At 36.1% G+C, this 6,707-nt stretch overlaps 1 pseudogene; it reads left to right on the forward strand.

Annotated features, from left to right (window-relative positions):
• Positions 1–2,849: 2,849 nt before the first annotated feature.
• On the forward strand, positions 2,850–3,462 carry LOC116556595 (annotated as a pseudogene).
• The last annotated feature ends 3,245 nt before the right edge of the window (positions 3,463–6,707 follow it).

Below are 6,707 nucleotides of genomic sequence, written 5' to 3' on the forward strand. Positions count from 1 at the left end.
CCAGCCGAAAAAGCCTCCTCCCACTGTGTTGTAGAGAAGGTGAAGAATCTCAAGTCAGATCAAAGGCCAAGCTGTGATTACTGTGAAAAGAAGAGAGGAGGATCGCATATTTTTTTTTAGCCATCTATCCTTTCAAGATATAATGTCCCATTTCAAATGTTTGCTGCATGAATGTCAAAAAAAATCAGATGGTAAAATAATAATGGTAGCTCAAATCTATGAAAAATGGAGGTTCATGGAAGCACAGATACTAAGTTTTTTTTTAAAACACTTCTTCTTAGTATTCCACAGTGATTCTTCCAAGAATAAAATCACTGACTTAAACTCTCATCTAATATTCAACCACTTTATATGAGTAAGAATTTTTTTCATATAACATGGAAATGCAGAAATTGATGCTTTTAGATTTATCTTCAGGTCTTAGATTTTGTTAATAGAGATAATCTTGCTCTATTATTTAATAGACCATTTTACGTATGTTTTTCTGTACAGTTAACCCTTAGACAACTCGGGTTTGAACTGCGTGGATCTACTTATGCATGGATTTTCTTCTGCCTCTGACACCCATTAAACAGCAAGACCAAATGTTCCTTTTCCATTTTTCTCCTCAGCCTACTCAACATGAAGATGATGAATATGAAGACCTTTGTGATAATCCACGTTCACTTAATGAATCGTAAATATATTTTCTTTTCGTTATGATTTTCTTAATGATATTTTATTTTCTCTAGCTTATTTTATTGTAAGAATACAGAATATAATACACATAACATACAAAATATGTTAGTTGACTATGTTACCAGTAAGGCTTCTGGTCAACAGTAGGTTATTAGCAGTTAAGTTTTGGGGAATCGAAAGACATACTCAGATTTTCTTATTGCACGGGTGTTTGGTGCACCTAACTCCTATATTGTTCAAGGGTCAACTGTATAATAAACAAGCAAAGAATACTATAAAAAATTAAGATGTACAGCAAAACTTGATGCGTCCCTCTTTAAAACACATGTTCACCCTTAAATGTATCTATGTGCTAAAAATACTGACATCTTGCTATTGAGGTGTTTGAGTTCCCTATGTGTTTCAGATATTAGCCTCTTATAAGATGTATGGTTCATAAATATTTTCTCCTGTTTTATAAGTTTTCTATTCACTCTGAAGTTTCCTTTGCTGTGCATAAGCTTTCTAGTTTGATGCAAGCCCGTTTGTCTAATTATGGTTTTGTTGTCTGTGCTCTTGGGTTGTATCCAAAACAATCTTTGCCAAGACCAATGTCAAAAAGCTTTTTCTCTACGTTTTATTTTCTAGTAGTTTTTTCGTTTTTCTATTTCATGTTTTATGTTTAACTTTCTAATCCATTTTTAGTTGACTATGGTGTATGAGCTGAGATATGGGTTTACTTTCATTCTGCATGTGGTTATCCAGTTTTCCCAACATCATTTATTGAAGAGAATGCCTTTACCCAGTTGTGTGTTCTTGACACATTTCCTGAAGATCATTTCCCTGTAAATGCATGGATTTATTTCTGGGCTCTCTATTACATTGGTTTATATGTCTGTTTTTGTGCCAGTATTGTGCTCTTTTGATTATTATAGCTTTGCAGTAGATTGTGAGGTCTTTGAGTAGATTGAGGTAATGTGATGCCTTCAGCCTTATTCTTTTTGTTCAAGATTGCGTTGGTTATCTGGGATCTTTTTAAAATCCACTTAAAAATGAGCAAAGAACCTGGAAAAACATTTCTTAAAAGAATACATGCGAATGGCCAACAGGTATATGAAAAAATGTTCAACATCACTAATCATCAGAGAAATGCAAATCAAAACTGCAGTGAGATATCACCTCACATCTGTCAGAATACTTTTTATTTAAAAAAAAAATGACAAGAGATAAATGTTGGTGAAGATGTGAAGAAAAGGAACCCTTTCACACTGTTGGTGTGGAGATAAATTAGCACAACCATTATGGAAAACAGTATGATGGTTCCTCAGAAAACTAAACATACATCTACCATATAACCAATAATTCCACTTCTGGGTATATATCCAAAGTAAATGAAATCAATATGTCGAAGGGAGATCTGCACTTCCATGTTCATTGCAGCAGTATTCACAATAACCAAGACGCAGATTCAACCTAAGTGTTCATCGACACGAATGGATACAGAAAATGTGGTACATACACACAATGGGATGCTATTCATCCTTAACAAATAAGGAATTCCTGTAACTTGTGACAATGTGGCTGAACCAGGAGAACTCTAAGCTAAACAAAATAAGGCAGGCATAGAACAACAAGTACTACATAATCTCATTTATATGTGGAATCTAAAAAGCTTGAACTCATAGATATATTGAGTAGAATGGTGGTTACCCAAGACTAAGGATGAGGCAAGTATTAGGGAGATGTTGGTCAAAGGATACAAAATTTCAGTTAGATTGGAGGAATAAAATCAGAAGATCTATTATACAACATGGCGATTATAATTAATAACAATGTATTGTATACTTAAAAATCGATACCACAGATTTCAAATGTTCTAACCACAATAAATGATAAATATGTGAGTAATGATTATGTGAATTACCTTAGTTTAGTGACTTTAAAATGTATACATATATCCAAACATTATTTTGTATATCATAGTTACAATTTTAATTTGTGAATTAAAAAATACTAACAGTCTTTCCCAGGAATAGCTACAATTATTCCTTCTCTATTTAAAAATTCCCTATAAATTGGCAGTCTAATACCAAAAACCTAAACTTCAATATTGAATAAGAAAACTTTAAAGCTCTAAACAATTTAACTATTCTTCTCATTCACGTACAAATCTGTTAATCAGAAGAAAAGGAATGCTAGGCCCCGCCCCATCCCTGCTCCTTGGCTGGTTTTCTCCGTGGGCGCCTCAGACGGGACCTGGAGATGTGGGCAGCACCTGGGGGAGCCCTGGCTGGGTGCGGCTCATGCTCTGCCTGGCTGACTTAGTGCTCTCGCTCTACGCGCTGCACGTGAAGGCGGCGCGCCCATGGGACCCGTATTACCACGCGCTCTGCGACGTGGACACCGCCATCAGCTGTTCGCCCATTTTCTCCTGGTGGGGCATGGGCTTCGGGCTGGTGGAGCACGTGCTGGGAAAGTACAGCATCCTCAATCAATCCAATAGCATATTCGGTTGCATCTTCTACACGCTACAGCTGTTGTTAGGTTGGTTGCCTGAGGACACTCTGGGCCTCTGTCCTGCTGCTGCTGAGATCCCCGGTGTCTCTCGCTGATTCAGTCTACCTGGTCTGGATGCTGTTCTTCGTGCTCTATGATTTCTGCATCATTTGCATCACCACCTATGCCATCAACATGGGCCTGATGTGGCTCAGTTTCTGGAAGGTCCAAGAACCCCAGGGCAAGGCTGAGGCACTGAGCTCTCACCCCAAGCCTGGCTGGCCTTGTCTGCTTTGCTTTGGCATGTGAGCCTTGCCCAAGGAGGCCTATCTGGGTCCCTAGAAGGCCCTAGATGCAGGGCCTTCTAGAGTCCCCTCTCCCCCTGCCATACCCACACGCGGCAATGGACCAAATGTGCCAGAGGCTCGCTCTTTTTTTCCAACCATGTGCCTCTGACTCTGTCTCCAAGGGCTGGTCTCTGAAGCTTTTGCCATTGCCCAGGGAGGGAAGGTTCTGAGCAATAAAATTTCTTAGATTAAAAAAAAATAAGCAATGCTAGTCTATAGAGAAAATAGCTAGAGGACACTTTTCCTGCTTTATGTGTTTCCCTCCAATTGTCCAGTTGTTAATGCACTATAAATAAGTTAGTCAGATTTATTATTAATATTTTTATTATTTGTGTTCTTGTTACATAACACCACAGAAGCAGCAGACAATTCTTTATCACAAGAAAAAGCTTTTGTTTCCTTAGTACATTTAACTCCTTATTATAGATTACAAAGCCAAAAGGTTTGGTTTTCTTCCTCAAAATAGTATAACCACGTGCTGGTATAAAATTATATATGAAAATATTATGGGAGATTCATAAACTTAGAAGAGGGGTTTGGGCAATAAAAATGCCCAAAGTGGTCTGAATATATATGCTACTTTTCATTGCTGGTTATCTAATAAAAGGGGTTCTGACTATAACAATCAGCACATTCACCTGTAAAACATTTATTGGATATCAACGAGAAAATTTATCAAATTTTCCTAATTTTTATTATAAATGTCAAACTTTAAGTTGGCAACATACTCACAATTCAATTATGTGCCTTTCATTTTGTTGATTTGGCCTTAGTGTTGGTATCCATGTGCAGTTTTATTATCGGAAACTTGAACAAATGTATGTTACAGTATTTCCAAAAGTAACTCATACTATTTGTCTTAGGTGTGATGAATGCAAATTAATTCTCCCCTTCAGGGTATTTAAGTATAGACTCTTTTACATAAATCATATATTAATATATACAATGTGAGTATCTTTGAAAAGTTCTAACATTGAATATGCAAAATTAAAACAAATCCAGCATTATAATCAGTTACAAAACTTAGACAAGTCACGTGTTCAGGGATACTAGAATGCATGAGCTATAGTCATCATCTCCGAGCTAACATTTCATCTCTCCAAGCCAGTGTCACAAACCAAGAACTTGATGATAGATTTTCCCTCACTGAAGAATAGGGATATCTGTTAGACCTATTTAAAATTTTTTGAATCATGTTCATTAATTATCATGATTTTTATCTTAAATTGTATCCTGGTATTCAGTAAATGATACTCTATTGACATTACTCAGTCTGAGAATCCAGTATTGTGTACAAATTTTTGTCTGTATTGATGTATTACATATTTTTCCTACTTAGAAGAGGGCCGGCATCTTTCACTATATTTACAAAAAGAGTTTAGTGATATACTGCACAGCATGGTGACTATAGCTAATAATAATGTATTGTATAATTCAAAATTGCTAAAAGAGTAGATTTTAAATTTTCTCACCACAAAAAATGATAAGTAGGTGAGGTGATAGATACATTAATTATCTTGATTTAATTTTTCCACAATATATACATATATAAAAATATCAGAGTGTACCCATGAATATATATATTATTATCAATTAAAAATAAAATAGCCTGGGCATAGTGGCTCACATCTATAATCCCAGCACTTTGGGAGGCCAAGGTGGGTGGATCACTTGAGGTCAGGAGTTTGTGAGCAGCGTGGCCAACATGATGAAACCCTGTCTCTACTAAAAACACAAAAAATTAGCCAGAAGTATTGGCGCACACCTGTAATCCCAGCTACTTGAGAGACCGAGACAGGAGAGTCACTTGAACCTGGGAGGCAGAGATTGCAGTGAGTCAAGATCGTACCATTCATTGCACTCCAGCCTGGGTGACAGAGCAAGGCTTCATCTCAAAAAATAATAATAAATAATAAAAATGGTTAAATGGTAAAAAATAAAAATAAAAAGGAGTTAATGATTCCCAAAAAGTTGAAAACTCTTGCCCTAGTGTATATTATGCCACTGGAGTCTTAAACTATAAGGTTTATGATTCGTAGTTCGTTAATGGTCCTGCAAGCATAAGTTGACCCATTTGAATATGGTTAGGGTATACACAAAGAAGAAGAAAGGGTCAACTGAAGTATAGAGAACAAGTTGTTTTGAGCATCCAAATATAGAGTAAAAGAGTGTAAATTTTTTTACTGAACTAAAATTCTTTATTTCCAAAAAAAGTACAAACCAGTTACTATTTTTACATGAGATGATGAATAGATATAGCATATAGATTGTTATGTGGGTATTTTATTAATATCTATTAGCAAATTACATACAATGTATGTAATATATATAATTTTAAGCAATTCCACCCTTCACCCTCCAATAGACCCCAATGTGTGTTGTTCCTCTCTATGTGTCCATGTGTTCTCACCATTTAGCTCCCACTTAAAAGCGAAAACATGTGGTATTTGGTTTTCTGTTCCCGCATTAGTTTGCTAAGGATAATGGCCTCTAGCTTCATCCATGTGACTACAAAAGAACATGATCTCATTCTTTTGTATGGCTGCATAGTATTCCATGATGTATATGTACCACATTTTCTTTATCCAGTCTACCATTGATGGGCATTTAGGATGATTCCATGTCTTTGATATTGTGAATAGTGGTGCAATGCATATATGCATGCATGTGTCTTTGTGATAAAATGATTTATATTCCTTTGGTTACATACCCAGTAATGGGATTGTGGGGTCAAATGGTAGTACTGTTTTTAGCTCTTTGAGAAATTACCACGCTGCTTTCTACAGTGGTTGAACTAATTTACATTCCCACCAACAGTGCATAAGCATTCCTTTTTCTCTGCACCCTTGACAGCATCTGTTATTTTTTGACTTTTTAGCAATGGCCATTCTGACTGGTATGAGATGGCAGCTCATTGTATTTAAATATATAGTTAAATATATAGTTAACTACATGTGTATATATATATCATGTATATATATGTATATATATTTATTTATTACATGTAGTTCATATATATATATATATATATATATACACATGTAGTTAAATGTATATGTACCCCCATGACACAAGTTTCCTAAGTAACAAACCTGCACATGTACCTTTGGACTTAAAGGGTGTGGTGGCTCACACTTTTAATCCCAGCGCTTTGGGAAGCCGAGGCGGGGGGATTACCTAAGGACAGGAGCTCGAGACCAGCCTGGC

This window comes from Sapajus apella, unplaced genomic scaffold (assembly GCF_009761245.1).
Source record: "Sapajus apella isolate SASKATOON/1434 unplaced genomic scaffold, GSC_monkey_1.0 scaffold17, whole genome shotgun sequence".
Lineage (NCBI taxonomy): Eukaryota > Metazoa > Chordata > Mammalia > Primates > Cebidae > Sapajus > Sapajus apella.